Source organism: Podarcis raffonei, chromosome 18, assembly GCF_027172205.1.
Source record: "Podarcis raffonei isolate rPodRaf1 chromosome 18, rPodRaf1.pri, whole genome shotgun sequence".
NCBI lineage: Eukaryota > Metazoa > Chordata > Lepidosauria > Squamata > Lacertidae > Podarcis > Podarcis raffonei.
The window spans coordinates 13,153,446-13,169,853 of record NC_070619.1 but is presented as its reverse complement, the minus strand read 5'-3'; the positions used below and the strand labels follow the sequence as shown (position 1 = coordinate 13,169,853).

At 44.7% G+C, this 16,408-nt stretch overlaps 1 long non-coding RNA gene across 1 annotated transcript; it reads right to left on the bottom strand.

The window, feature by feature from the left end:
• Positions 1-833: 833 nt before the first annotated feature.
• On the bottom strand, positions 834-16,212 carry LOC128405884 (uncharacterized). Its single transcript, XR_008328367.1, has 3 exons — positions 15,978-16,212; positions 14,049-14,139; positions 834-920 (listed from the first exon to the last, which is right to left on the bottom strand). It is a non-coding gene; the product is annotated as an uncharacterized LOC128405884 (long non-coding RNA).
• Between the last annotated feature and the right edge of the window lie 196 nt (positions 16,213-16,408).

Genomic DNA, 16,408 nt, shown 5'->3' with positions numbered 1-16,408 from the left:
TATAAATAAAATTATTATTATTATTATTATTATTATTATTATTATTATTATTATTATTATTTCAGGGGTCAGTCTAGATGCCTCTGGGGTTCCCTATCTGCATTTCAGGGGTCAGTCTAGATGCCTCTGGGGTCCCATCTCTGGATTTCAGGGGTCAGTCTAGATGCCTATGGGGGTCCCATCTCTGCATTTCAGGGGTCAGTCTAGATGCCTCTGGGGTCCCATCTCTGGATTTCAGGGGTCAGTCTAGATGCCTATGGGGGTCCCATCTCTGCCCTCGTGTGGCCATTACTGGAATAGTAGTGCTGGCCACTACAGCAGGGGCTGTAGACCCAAACTGGGTTTAGGGATGCTCCATTAGACAAACCAGCCAGCTCCCTGCCTCTCTAATTCACTGGGCTTGCTTGCAAATGCCTCTTCCAAAACATTTATCTTAAGATGTAACGTGCAAGCGTACCAGTTTTGGAGGCTAATTCATCTCGGCTTGGATTATGTGGATAAATCGATAGGAGAAAGAATCAATTATCTGGTTAAAACAATGGTTCATCGGAAGAAATTTAAGTTTTCAACACATTGCTTTGTCCCCTTTAGATAGCCTAACAGGAACAGGAAAAAGGAGACAAACCTCACCAACATGGGGGAAGCCAGGAGGTGCTGCCCTACCCCATTCAAATAAATAAAAACACTTTACTGTATTTTTACTGTACTGTTTGGGGGGGTCGGGGATATATCAGGAGTGGGGTTGTTTAAAAATGTTCTCGTGTTATATGTTAATTTCTATTTCTATTGTTCTCTTTTTCTATTTTCTATTTCTATTTTTCCCCCTTTTACCTTCATGACTTTTCCTCCACCTCCTCTTCTCCCTTCGTCTGGCGAAGCTTCCTTCTCCTCCTCCTCCTTTTCAGAGCAGGAATTCAGACCTAAGAAATATCAATAATGTCCATTATTTTCGCAAGGGAAAGAGGGGTCCCCGTCCAAGCAGACCTAGAATATATCCAGCCCAGATTGCAGTGGGAGAAAGAATCAAGTGGGAAAGGAGCCAGCAGACGACGAACTGGAAGAAATGTGTTTTTCCCCCCGTTTCTTCTTTCTGAAGCCCTTTCCCAAGAATCATATAATTTTTTATTATTATTATTATTATTATTATTATTATTATTATTATGGTGCATTTAGCTGGAAGTGACCCCAAGGGTCATCCAGTCCCACCCGCTGCAAGGCAGGAATCCGCGAAGGAACCACAAGGGTTCATTTCTTCATAATAATAATAATAATAATAATAATAATAATAATAATAATAATTCATAATTATAATTATAATTTTATAATTATTATTATAATTAGTGGAGGAACTGGGATCTGGAGGAATTAGCTGGTTACAAAACCACCGCTTAAAGCAGAGATTCATCTGAACAATACACTGTTTAGATACAGTTTTCAATACATTAAATACATTTTCCATACATTTCAATACACCTTTCAGGTACAGTTTTCAAGACATTCAAGGTGGCCTGAGGGGGAAAGCAAGGGAGATGTGAACTTTATTTTATATAAAGAATAAATGATGGTGATGATTATTATTATTATTAGCACAGCCAGTTCCTCTGGAAGTTGCTTCTCCCAATGCCAGTAAATAAAAATACTATACTGTGAAGGCTTAGGAGGGAAGAGGCCATGTCCCACTTGGGTGGGTGTGATTAATAATAATAATAATAATAATAATAATAATTTAACATTTAAGGATCATCATAATTTATTACAATTTCCCAGCCACCAACAGCATATTTTTAAAAAACGAGAAAAGATCATATACTGCAAACTTCCCTAACCCTTTTATAAGAGTAATTATAATTGTGGGCAAGCTTGGGGATGGGATAATAATAATAATAGTAATAATAATAATAATTTCCTTGGCCAGCAATCCCTTCCTGGAGTCCTGTTTCGAGGGGAAAAGAGCTTTGGAAGGGAGGAAAGTGGCAAAGGAGTGGCTTTTATATTCTATTTATATTTATATTTATATTTATATTTATAAATATATTTATATTTATAAATATATTTATATTTATTTTTAACTTCCACTATCAAGTGGAAAGAATACATTCAGGCAAAATATTTGTAACATGTAGTCTGTAATTTCCGCAACAAATACATTGTTTCAGATACAGTTTCCAAGATACAATTCGAATAAATAAAAATACTAGACTGTTAAGGCTTAGGGGGAAAGAGGCCGTGTCCCACTTGGGTGGGTGTGAATATTAATAATAATAAATAATAAATAATATTTAATGATAATATTAATGTATTACTCTTTTCTAGCCACCAACAGAATATTTTAAAAATGATAAAACATGATATGCGACAAAGTTCCCTCACCCTTTTATAATAACAATAATAAGAATAAGAATAATAGAATAATGATATAATAGAATAGGATAATAGAATAGAATAAGAATAGGATAGAATAGCATTAGAATAGAAAAGGTTAGTTAGAATAATAATAAGAATAATAATAGAATCAGAATAGAATAGGATAGGATAATTAGAATAATAATAATATAAGAATAATAATAATATAGGATGGAATAGAATAAGAGTAGAATGGAATAGATTAAGAATAGGATAGAATAGAATAAGAATAGAACAGAATAAGAATAGGATAATAGAATAATAATAATAACAATTTAAAAAATAATAATTAATAATCATTCCCCAGCCACCAACATATTATAAAAAATGATAAAACATATGCTACAAACTTCCCTCACCCTTTAATAATAATAATAATAATAATATTAAGAATAAAAATAGAATGGGGTAGGATAATATAATAGAATAAGAATAGGATAGAAAAGAATAATAAAATAGGATAGGAGAGGATAAGAAGAATAGATAATAGAATAAGAATAATGTAAAAATTAATGATGGTAATTTATTAATTTATCATGGTAATTCATGATAATTCCCCAGCCACCAACAGAATAATAATAAGAATAAGAATGATAGAATTGGATAATAAAATAGAATAAGAACAGGACAGAATAGAATAATAGAATAGAATAAGAATTATAGAATAGAATAGAATAATAGAATAGAATAAGACTAGATGCCTCCCGAGGTCCCATTTCTGCATTTGAGGGCTCACACTAGATGCATCATGAGGACCCATTTCCCCTTTTCATTCCCATCCACCAGGACTTGCAAAGTCTTATATTTGTAATTTTCATGTGGCCAGTGTTGGAAAATACATCAACAGGAAAATAAACAGTGACCTCGTGTGGCCATAACTGGAAAAGAATTCATGATAATTTCTAGGTGTAAGTTATTTCCAAGTAGGAATTTGGCTTTAAAATTATTTCCCCTATCAAACTTTTAATTTATCTCATTTTTCCCGGTCTTTCTCCCTGTTCCCAATAAGTTTGTCTTAGACTTAGTAGGCTGGAATAGAAATCAATAGGAAAATAAACAGTGACCCCGTGTGGCCATTACTGGAAAAGAATTCATTATAATTTCTTGGTGAAAGTTATTTCAAGCAGGAATTTGAATTTGGCCTTAAAATTATTTCCCCTTTCAAACTTTCAGAGCCTACTCTGAAGGCTCATAAATGTAGAAAGTGCTTTTCTTTAGAGCACCTCTAAGTGTCCAAAACTGGGGTGAAGTTGCTGGTTTGTAAATATTAACTATTCCTACCTGAATTACTCAAATGGCTTCTAGATGGGACCCTCAGAGGCATCTAGTCTGACCCCTGAAATGCAGAGATGGGACCCCAAGAGGCATCTAGTCTGACCCCTGAAATGCAAGAGGCATCTAGTCTGACCCCTGAAATGCAGAAATGGGACCTGTGGTGAAATTCTAGTAGACAAACTTTGCTCAAGCAGCGGCAACCCTAACCCCAACCCTAAAACCCTAACCCCAACCCTAAATCCCTAACCCTAAATCCCAAAAACCCAAACCCTAACACCCTAAGCCTACCCCGACCCCTGACCCTATAACCCTAACCCTCTAACCCTAATCCTAACACCCTAAACCCTAAATAAAGGGAAGCGGAAGTGATTGACCATCATACAACTAACTGGGAAGTATGTTTTTCTGGTTATTCTTATTTTCTGGTTATTCTTTGTATAGCACTTTCCAGCAGGGCATCAATTACGTGTCACAGCCTAAAGTGAAACAACTTTGCCATCATAAAGCTTAAGATAAGGGGACCCCTGACCATTAGGTCCAGTCGTGGCCGACTCTGGGGTTGGCGCTCATCTCGCTTTATTGGCCTAGGAAGCTGGCATATAGCTTCCAGGTCATGTGGCGAGCATGTCTAAGCCACTTCTGGCAAACCAAAGCAGCGCACGGCAACACCAGTTACCTTCCTGCCGGAGCGGGACCTATTTATCTTCTTGCACTTTGACGTGCTTTTGAACTACTAGGTTGGCAGGAGCAGGGACCCAGCAATGTTGCAGAGATTAGAACCGCTGACCTTCTGATCGGCAAGTCCTAGGCTCTGTGGTTTAACCCACAGCACCACCAGTGTCCCGTAACTTAAAGGAATGCTATTTGTTTCTTCCTTCTGAAGAACATTCCAAAGAATCAAATGATGCTGCATATATATCTATATCTGGAAGGGACCGCAAGGGTCATCCAGCCCAACCCACTGCAAGGCAGGAATATGCAGGAGAATAACCACTAACCTTGCTTGTGCTGTCAATGTTGCCCTATTAAATGGCACTTTTAAGGCAATTTAAACTGCAGCTGCAAGTTGCGCCATGAAGCCCTTCTCCTGACTGAGAGCGGAGGAGGTGCTGCTTACAGTCTCCCCAGGAGCATTTCAGAAGTCAGGAGGAGGCCTGAAGCCTTCGGGGAGATTGTACATAAGCTAAGAACATTTATACCTCCAGAAAAGGAAAAAAACCATGAGCCTACTGTAAGGGAACGCCCATGAGCGTATAAAGTGCTTTTCTTTAGAACAGGTCTCTAGCATTACAAATTGCTGGAATTATCCAAAATGCACATACGTCCCAGTATTTGTCAATGTAAATGATTCAACTGGCTTTTGGTTTTGGCCCCTGTTGCAGGGGCTCAGCCCATTTAGTCTTGTGGCATTGGGCCTCCCAGCCTATTTGCATAGCCGTTGACAGTCTTAAATCTTTGCAGTTGATTTTCAAGGGCTGACACACACAAACACCCCCCCAAACTGTATTAAGACAGTACTAAATCATAGGGTTTCCATTTTTTTATCAACCGTGGGAAAATGCAATCTCCCTGACCATCGACTAAGAGGGACGGTTCTCTGGGAGGTTGCCAGGGTTACGGGCATGAGGATAGGAAAAGAGACACTTCAACCAGCTGTTTGAGCTGAAATCCACCTTTGGAGAAGGCAGGCTGCACCTCTGGAAAGGACCAGGCCTGGTGGAGGTGTAGCGACTGTGCGGTCTTACCGATTTAGAGATAGGGATTGCCCACCGTTCACTTTACACCTTGCTGCTAAGAATCTTTTCCAGTGGATGGAAGTGCACTTAGGCAGATGTAGCATTCGACATTAAGGAATAAAGCAGAGCCCATACAGGCAACCCACATTTGCACATTTGTCTGCCTCTTTTTCTTCTCTTTCCTTTGGCTGTCACGCTGCTGGGCGAATCAGGTGTTTCGTTAAAGGCAGAGCGTTCCCTCCATCTCCCCCTTCTGCCCTGAAGTGTGTGCAGGGAAACCCACTCACTTCAGGAACCCTCGTTTTCGCCCAACATTTCCTTTTTCATGAGTAAGTAGGCTTGTGCCCGAAACATATGGGTGATAATAAATCCACAAAATCTGACATTAAGGAACAAAGCACAGCCCATACAGAGAAGTATCAGTGGGCCTGATTTCCTTCAGATGAACTGAAAGAGCAGGAGTATAAAACAGGCATCCATCATTTGTATTGCTAAGCAAGAAAAGATAAAGTAGCTGGCAGGAAAGGGGAAGTGGTTGGCCATCATACAACTAACCGTATGTTTTTCTGGTTATTCTTTGTGGAGCACTTTACAGCAGGGCATCCCTTAGGTGTCACAGCCTAAAGTGAGGCAACTTGACCATCATAAAGGTAAAGGGACCACTGACCATTAGGCCCAGTCGTGGCCGACTCAGGGGTTGCAGCGCTCCTCTCACTTCATTGGCCGAGGGAGCTGAGGTATATAAACCTCTGGAAGGGAACACAAGGGTCATCCAGTCTAACCCACTGCATCGCAGGAACATGCAAGAGTCCCTTATGGGGAAGAATCCTGCAACCCTGGTTGTGCAGCAAATGTTGCCCTCTTAAATGGCACTTGAAAGGCTGCTTAAGTAAAGGGATCTACAGCTCTCCTGCAGCTGCAAGTTCAGCCATGAAGCAAACACGGCCATCCACTACTCTTGACTGGAAACAGAGGAAGTGCTGCTTACATCCTCCCAGGCCCTGACCCTGACCCCTAAGCCCAAGCCTCTCCCTAACCCCGACCCTAACAATGACCCAAACCTCAACCCCAATCCTTACAACAGCAGACTTGCAACTTCTGACCTTTGTCAAAGGTAAGGGGACCCCTGTGGCACCCACGTCCCGTAACTTAAAGAAAAGCTATTTCTGTTTCTTCTTTCTGAAGCACATTCCAAAGAATCATATGGTGCTGCATATATATCTATATCTGGAAGGGACCTCAAGGGTCATCCATCCCAACGCGCTGCAAGGCAGGAATATGCAGAACGACCACCAACTTTGGTTGTGCTGTCAGTGTTGCCCTATGAAATGGCACTTTTAAGGAAATTTAAACTGCAGCTGCAAGTTGCGCCATGACGCACACCTTGCCATCCCCTTGGCTGACTGGGAGCGGAGGAGGTGCTGCTTACAGTCTCCCCAGGAGCATTTCAACAGTCAGGAAGAGGCCTGAAGCCTTCGGGGAGATTGTACATCTGCTGAGAACATTTATGCCTCCAGAAAAGGAAACCACCATGAGCCTGCTCTAAGGGAACGCCCATGAGCGTATAAAGTGCTTATCTTTAGAACACCTCTCTTAACATTACAAACTGCTGCAAATTTCCAAAACGCATACAAATACGTGCCAGTATTTGTCAATGTAAATGATTCAAATGGCTTTGGGTTTTGGCCCCTGTTGCAGGGGCTCAGCCCATTTAGTCTTGTGGCATTGGGGCTCCAAGCCTATGTGCATAGCGGGTGACAGTCTTAAATCCTTGCAAAGTTGATTTTTAAGGGCTGACACACAAAAACACACACACCAAAACTGTTTTAAGACATTACACTATGTGCATAGCGGGTGACAGTCTTAAATCTTTGCTTCACCCCTGCTGTAGGGCACATTACACAGTTGATTTTTAAGGACTGACACACACCCCCACTCCCAAACTGTATTAAGACAGTACTAAATAATAGGGTTTCCATTTTTGGAGAGACCGGGGGAAAACGCAATCTCCCTGACCATCAAAGAATAGAGACTGTTCTCTGGGAGGTTGCCAGGGTTACGGGTGTGAGGAGAGGAAAAGAGACACTTCAACCAGCTGTTGGAGCTGAAATCCACCTTTGGAGAAGGCAGGCTGCACCTCTGGAAAGGACCAGGCCTGGTGGAGGTGTAGCGACTGTGCGGTCTTACCGATTTAGAACTAGGCATTTCCCACTGTTCCCTTGGCTCCTTGCTGCTGAGAAGCTTTTCCGGTGGATGGAAGTGGACTTAGGCAGATGTAGCATTCGACATGAAGGAATAAAGCAGAGCCCATGCAGGCAACCCATCTTTTTCCACTGCTGCCTTGCCTCTTTTTCTTCTCTTTCCTTTCGCTGCCACGCTGCTGGGCGAATCAGGCGTTTGGTTAAAGGAGGTGTTTGGATCTTGTCTCAAAAGATCCCCGTTCCCCCTCTCGCCACTCTTCTCCCTCCCTTTCTCACGCAAAACTGCCCCCTTCCTTCTCCTCCCCTTTTTGGGAGAAGGAATTCAGCACAGCCCATAGAGACCTGAGAAATCACGGGGGGGGGGGGACATTTTTTTTCAGGAGAACTGAAAGAGGGGCTCGCATAAAAACAGGCACAGGATCTGCCAAACCCTTTCCAAAGAATAACGATGGTATATAAACCTCTGGAAGGGACCCCAAGGGTCATCCAGTCCAACCCGCTGCATCAAAGGAGTCCCTTACGGGGAACAATCCTGCAACCTTGGTTGTGCAGCAAATGTTGCCCTCTTAAATGGCACTTTAAAGGCTACTTCAGGGATCCCCACCTCTCCTGCAGCTGCAAGTTCAGCCATGAAGCAAACATGGCCATCCATTATTCTTGACTGGAAACAGAGGAGGTGCTGCTTACATCCTCCCTGGGAGCATTTCAACAGTCAGGGGGAGGCCCTGACCCTAACCCTGACCCCTAAGCCTAACCCTCTCCCTAACCCCGACCGTAACCCCTAGACTTACAACAGCAGACTTTCAACTTGTGACCTTTGTCAAAGGTAAGGGTAAAGGGACCCCTGACCATTAGGTCCAGTTGTGGCCCACTCTGGGGTTGCGGCGCTCATCTCGCTTTATTGGCCTAGGAAGCTGGCATATAGCTTCCAGGTCATGTGGCCAGCATGTCTAAGCCGCTTCTGGCAAACCAGAGCAGTGCTCGGAAACACCGGTTACCTTCCTGCCGGAGCGGGACCTATTTATCTCCTTGCACTTGGACGTGCTTTCCAACTGCTAGGTTGGCAGAAGCAGGGCCCCAGCAACGGGAACTCAGCCCGTCGCGGGTCTTCGAACCGCCGATCAGCAAGTCCTAGGCTCTGTGGTTTAACCCACAGTGCCACCCACGTCCCGTAACTTAAAGGAATGCTATTTCTGTTTCTACGTTCTGAAGGACATTCCAAAGAATCATATGATGCTGCATATATATCTATATCTGGAAGGGACCCCAAGGGTCATCCAGCCCAACCCACTGCAAGGCAGGAATATGTAGAACCACCAACCTTGGTTCTGCTGTCCATGTTGCCCTATGAAATGGCACTTTTAAGGCAATTTAAACTGCAGCTGCAAGTTGCGCCATGAAGCACACCTTGCCATCCCCTTTTGCTGACTGAGAGCGGAGGAGGTGCTGCTTACAGTCTCCCCAGGAGCATTTCAGAAGTCAGGAGGAGGCCTGAAGCCTTCGGGGGGATTGTACATCTGCTAAGAACATTTATACCTCCAGAAAAGGAAAAAACCATGAGCCTGCACTAAGGGAATGCTCATGAGTATATAAAGTGCTTTTCTTTAGAACACCTCTCTTAACATTACAAACTGCTGCAAATTTCCAAAACGCATACATACGTGCCAGTCAATCTAAATGATTCAATTGGCTTTTGGTTGTGGCCCCTGTTGAAGGGGCTCAGCCCACTTAGTCTTGTGCCTTTGGGGCTCCCAGCTTAAGTGCATAGCGGGGGACAGTTTAAAATCGTTGCTTCACCCCTGCTGTAGTGCACATTGCACAGTTGATTTTTAAGGACTGACACACACAAACACCCCCCCAAACTGTATTAAGACATTACTAAATCATAGGGTTTCCATTTTTGGAGCGACTGTGGGAAAATGCAATCTCCCTGACCATCAAAGAATAGAGACTGTTCTCTGGGAGGTTGCCAGGGTTACGGGTGTGAGGTGAGGAAAAGAGACACTTCAACCAGCTGTTTGAGCTGAAATCCACCTTTGGAGAAGGCAGGCTGCACCTCTGGAAAGGACCAGGCCTGGTGGAGGTGTAGCGACTGTGCGGTCTTACCGATTTAGAGATAGGTATTGCCCACCGTTCACTTTACTCCTTGCTGCTAAGAATCTTTTCCAGTGGATGGAAGTGCACTTAGGCAGATGTACCTGCCTTTTGCAACTCCATGGAGATGTCTGGGAGCTGCCTTGCCTCTTTTTCTTCTCTTTCCTTTGGCTGCCACGCTGCTGGGCGAATCAGGTGTTTGGTTAAAGGAGCTGTTTGGATCTTGTGCCCAAAGATCCCCTTTCCCCCTCACGCCCCAAAAGGCAGCAGCAGGAGAGCCCTGGCGCTGGCATATTTGGGGCACTGGCATCTGGTCTCAAAAGATCCCCTCTTCTCCCTCCCTCTGTCCGGCAAAACTTCCCTCTTCCTTGTCCTCCCCCTTTTTGGGAGAAGGAATTCAGCACAGCCCTTTGAGACCTGAGAAATATCAGGGGGGTGGATTATTTCAAGAACTAAAAGAGGGGTCTGTGTAAAAACAGGCACAGGATCTGCCAAGCTCAAATGAATGTGCAAGGAATAATAAAGATGCTCACAGGAAGCAAGGTGACTATCCCATCATACAACTAACTGTAAAGAACGCTATTTCTCTTTCTTCTTTCTGAAGCCCTTTCCAAAGAATAATGATGGTATAGAAACCTCTGGAAGGGACCCCAAAGGTCATCCAGTGCAACCCGCAGCATCGCAGGAACATGCAGGAGTGCCTTACGGGGAACAATCCCGCAACCTTGGTTGTGCAGCAAATGTTGCCCTCTTAAATGGCACTTGGAAGGCTGCTTAAGTATAGTTAAGGGATGCACACCTCTCCTGCAGCTGCAAGTTCAGCCAGGAAGCCAACATGGCCATCCACTCTTCTTGACTGGAAACAGAGGAAGTTCTGCTTACATCCTCCCTGGGAGCATTTCAACAGTCAGGGGGAGGCCCTGACTCCTAAGCCTAACCCCAAGCCTCTCCCTAACCCCGACCCTAACAACAACCCAAACCCCAACCCCTAGACTTACAACAGCAGACTTACAATTTCTGACCTTTGTCAAAGGTAAAGGTAAAGGGACCCCTCACCATTAGGTCCAGTCGTGGCCGACTCTGGGGTTGCACTACGCATCTCGCTTTATTGGCCGGCGTACAGCTTCCGGGTCATGTGGCCAACATGACTAAGTGGTTGGCCATCATACAACTAACTGGGAGGACGTATGTTTTTCTGTTTCTTCTTTGTGTGGGACTTTCCAGCTCTTAGGAATATGCAGGCATCCCTTATGGAGATCCCCCTGCAAGCTTGGTGTTCACAGTACCAAAAGGTGGTAGCATTTAACTGTTAGGTGTCACAGCCTAAAGTGAGACAACTTTGCCATCATACAATATACTTTTATTTTTTCTTTCTGAAGCACATTCCAAAGAAACATATGGTGCTGCATATATATATATATATATATATATCTATATCTGGAAGGGACCCCAAGGGTCATCCAGCCCAGCCCACTGCAAGGCAGGAATATGTAGAACCACCAACATTGGTTCTGCTGTCCATGTTGCCCTATGAAATGGCACTTTTCAGGCAACTTAAACTGCAGCTGCAAGTTGCGCCATGAAGCACACCTTGCCATCCCCTTTTGCTGACTGGGAGCGGAGGAGGTGCTGCTTACAGTCTCCCCAGGAGCATTTCAGAAGTCAGGAGGAGGCCTGAAGCCTTCGGGGGGATTGTACATCTGCTAAGAACATTTAACGCTATTTCTCTTCCTTCTTCCTGAAGCCATTTCCAAAGTATAATGATGGAATATAAACCTCTGGAAAGGACCCCAATGGTCATCCAATCCAACCCGCTGCATCACAGGAACATGCAGGAGTCCCTGACGGGGACAATCCCGCAACCTTGGTTGTGCAGCAAATGTTGCCCTCTTAAATGGCACTTTGAAGGCTGCTTAAGTATAGTTAAGGGATGCACACCTCTCCTGCAGCTGCAAATTCAGCCAGGAAGCCAACATGGCCATCCACTCTTCTTGACTGGAAACAGAGGAAGTTCTGCTTACATCCTCCCTGGGAGCATTTCAACAGTCAGGGGGAGGCCCTGACTCCTAAGCCTAACCCCAAGCCTCTCCCTAACCCCGACCCTAACAACAACCCCTAGACTTACAACAGCAGACTTACATCTTCTGACCTTTGTCAAAGGTAACGGTAAAGGGACCCCTGACCATTAGGTCCAGTCGTGGCCGACTCTGGGGTTGCACTACGCATCTCGCTTTATTGGCCGGCGTACAGCTTCCGGGTCATGTGGCCAACATGACTAAGTGGTTGGCCATCATACAACTAACTGGGAGGAGGTATGTTTTTCTGTTTCTTCTTTGTGTGGCACTTTCCAGCTCTTAGGAATATGCAGGCGTCCCTTATGGAGATCCCCCTGCAAGCTTGGTGTTCACAGTACCAAAAGGTGGTAGCATTTAACTGTTAGGTGTCACAGCCTAAAGTGAGGCACCTTTGCCATCATACAACTTAAAGGAATACTATTTCTCGTTCTTCTTTCTGAAGCACATTCCAAAGAATCATATGATGGTGTATATATCTATCTGGAAGGGACCTCAAGGGTCATCCAGCCCAACGCGCTGCTAGGCAGGAATATGCAGAATAACCACTAACCGTGGTTGTGCTGTCAAGGTTGCCCTATGAAATGGCACTTTTAAGGCAATTTAAACTGCAGCTGCAAGTTGCGCCATGAAGCACACCTTGCCACCCCCTTTTGCTGACTGGGAGCGGAGGAGGTGCTGCTTACAGTCTCCCCAGGAGCATTTCAGCAGTCAGGAGGAGGCCTGAAGCCTTCGGGGGGATTGTACGTCTGCTAAGAACATTTATGCCTCCAGAAAAGGAAACCACCATGACCCTGCTCTAAGGGAATGCTCATGATTGTATAAAGTGCTTTTTTTTTTTAAGAACACCTCTCTTAACATTACAAACTGCTGCAAATTTCCAAAATGAATATATACGTGCCAGTATTTGTCAATATAAACGATTCAATTGGATTTTGGTTTTGGCCCCTGTTGCAGGGGCTCAGCCCACTTAGTCTTGTGCCATTGGGGCTCCCAGCCTATGTGAATTGCGGGGGACAGTCTTAAATCTTTGCTTCGCCCCTGCTGTAGTGCACATTGCACAGTTGATTTTTAAGGGCTGACACAAAGAAACACCCCCCAAAAAAACTGTATTCTGAAGCACTTTCCAAAGAATCACATGATGTTGGGTGAGTGGGTGAGTATATATTGGGAAGGGACCCCAAGGGTCATCCACTCCAACCTGCTACAAGGCAGGGATTTGTGCATGGCTGAGGGATCCACACTTCTCCTGCAGCTGCAAGTTCAGGTATGCCATGAAGCACACCTTGCCATCCCCTTTTGCTGACTGAGAGCAGAGGAAGGGCTGCTTACAGCCTCTCCCGGATCATTTCGACAGTCAGGAGCAAGCCTGGAGTTCTCCGGGTGATTGCACATATGCTAACAACATTTATACCTCCAGGCAAAGGAAAAACCATGAGCCTACTCTGAAGGCTCATAAATGTAGAAAGTGCTTTTCTTTAGAGCACCTCTCTTAACATTGCAAGCTGCTGCAAGTGTCCAAAACTGTGTCAAGTTCCTGGTTTGTAAATATTAACTATTCCGACTTTATTGATCTGAATTACTCAAATGGCTTTTAGTGCTGGCCACTACAGCAGGGGCTGATCCCCATTTCTTCTTGTGGTGTTCAATTCAGAGTATCTGCTCAAAAAATCAAACAGAAAGCAATGGAGGGTTGCCATTAAGGCTGGGGGGAGGGGGCAAACTGGGTCTTATAGACCCAAACTGGGTTTTTGGATGCTCCATTAGACAAATCAGCCAGCTCACTGCCTATCTAATTCACTGGGCTTCCTTGCAAATTAATTATCTTTTTAAATTTATGCCTCTTCCAAAACATTTATCTTAAAATTTAACGTGCAAGTGTACCACTTTTGGATGCTAATTAATCTCCGGTTGGATTATGTGGATAAATCGATAGGTGAAAGAATCAGTGCCTTGAGTAATTACCTGGTTAAAGCAATGGTTCATCTGAAGAAATTAAGTTTTCAACACATTGCTTTGTCACCTTTAGATAGCCTAACAAGAAAAGGAATAGGAGACAAACCTCACCAACATGGGTGAAGCCAGGAGGTGCTGGCCTACCCCAATCAAATAAATAAAATTATTTTACCGTATTTTTACTGTACTGTACTGTGGTGGTTAGCGGGGATGAGTCTAAGCCCCACTTGGGTGGGTGTGGTATATCAGGAGTGGGGTTGTTTAAAAATGTTCTTAAATGTTATATATTAATATGTAGTTCTATTTTGTACCTTCATGACTTGTCCTCCATCTCCTCTTCTCCCTTCATCACGCAAAGTTTCCTCCTCCTCCTTTTCAGAACAGGAATTCAGCAGAGCAGACCTAAGAAATATCAATAATGTCAATTATTTTCACAAGAAGGGAAAGAGGGGTCCACGTCAAAGCAAACATAGAATATGTCCAGCACAGATTGCAGTGGAAGAAAGAATCAAGTGGGAAAGGAGCCAGCGTACGACTAACTGGAAGAAATGTGTTTTTCTCCTTCATTTTTTCTTGTTTATTCTTGTTTCTTCTTTCTGAAGCACTTCCCCAAGAATCATATAATGGTGCATCTAGCTGGAAGGGACCCAAAGGGTCATCCAGTCCAACCCGCTTCAAGGCAGGAATCTGTGAAGGAACCACAAGGGTTCATTTAATAATAATAAAAATAGTAATAAGTGAAAGAATTAGGATCTTGAGGAATTAGCTGGTTACAAAACCACTGCTTCAAGCAGTGCTTCATCTGAACAATACACTGTTCAGGTACAGTTTTCAATACATTAAAGGCGGCCTGAGGGGGAAAGCAATGGAGATCTGACCTTTATTTTATATAAAGAATAAATGATTATTATCACAGCCAGTTCCTCTGGAGTTGCTTCTCCCCCCAATTCAAATAAATAAAAATACTATACTGTTAAGGCTTAGGGGGGAAGAGGCCATGTCCCACTTGGGTGGGTGTGATTTATTAAAATAAAAATAATTTAACATTTAATGATAATGATGATGATAATAATAATAATTTATTACTATTTCCCAGCCACCAACAGAATATTTTAAAAAATTATAAAACATAATATACCACAAATTTCCCTAACCCTTTTTATAGTTAGAACAATTATAATAATGATGATAACAATTTAAAAATTAATGATAATCCTAATTTATTGCCCTTCCTCCCAACAGAATATTAGAAACGCGACACAACAATACATATTACAAACTCCACTAAGCCTTTTATAATAATAACAAAAAACCAATGATGATAATCCTTTATTATTGCTGGCTCCCAACAGTATTAAAAAGACGACAAAGCTTACAAGCTTCCTTCACGTCAAGGGAGACGCTGAGGAGAAAAAGCGCCAAAAGCCCGACCTGGGATTGGCCAAAAGGCCGACCTATCGCTGCCGAGATGTTTATTGTTGCTGGGGCTGCTGGGCGCGTGCGCTGAGCGGGGGCATGACGGGAAAGAGGGAAGCGGGCCGGAGGGGGGGAAGAAAGGGCAGAAGACGCGCCGCCGCCGCCATGTTGGTTGAGGGCAGTGGGACCCAGCCTGCCGTTGGGTGGCGCTGGTCTCCCTCGTGAAGTGGGCGTCTCGTTGGGGGTCCCTGCGAAGAAGGAAGGCCGGAGGGCCCCCCCCAAAATCCCCTCCGGGAGGAGTCCCAACTGTGCCTGAGGGGCCTGGGCCTTCCTCTGCTTTCTCATTATTATTATTATTATTATTATTATTATTATTATTAGCTTCTCCTTATTCTCCTCCTCCTCGCAGCGTTTCCCTGAGCGCTGCTTCCAAGCTCCCTCAGGAGCAGCCCAGGTAGACTGCCTCTGGCCCAGGAGGCTCCGCCAGAGCAGAAGAGGCGCCTGGGAGGCCAGGGGAGCCCCACAAGGTGGGCTCCTGGCCTCCCAGGAGGTCTTTTGGGGGGCAGCGCCAAAGTCCTGGTATCTGCCTCCGCTCTGCCGGCCTTTGGCCCCCCTCAAGGGTCACCTTTGACTTTTCCGGGACATTGTTTACTCTGACCCCAGTTTGTCCGGAACTGCCATTTTCATTAGGGAAAAGGTCCCAGAAAGAGACTTTTCCGCATCCGCGGCCTCAGGACACGGGCAGGTGGGCAGTCCGAAAACGGAACTGCTGACCTCTGACCTTTGACCCCTAGTCCAACTGCTGGACCCGCCCACAATCCGACCTGTGATTGGCCAAGAGCCACGAAAAGAGCGGTCTGTTTCCGCCGAGTTCCCTCCCCCCTCCATTTCCAACATGGAGGCGCTTCCGGTTACTGTTTCCCTCTCCCAAAATGGCGCCGGCGGCAACATCCGCCCTGTTTTAACATGGAGACTTCCAATGAACTTTCTTCATTTCATTATTATTATTATCATTATTATTATTATTGAGAAGCGGGACGTCCCTCTTTTCCTTGGAGGCCATGGCTGCTGTGGAGAAGCTGCTGCCCAAGGCGACATGGTCCTCGAGGGGCCCCCTTTCGACTTCTGTGAGAGTCGCGGTCAAGGCCGACCTGGGAGGGGCGGGGCTTGTTGCTGAGAGAGGCGGAGCAACGTCACACGCACGCACGCTCGTATGCCGGCCGGCTCGCTCCCGCGTCGCCCGTTTCCCGGCGTG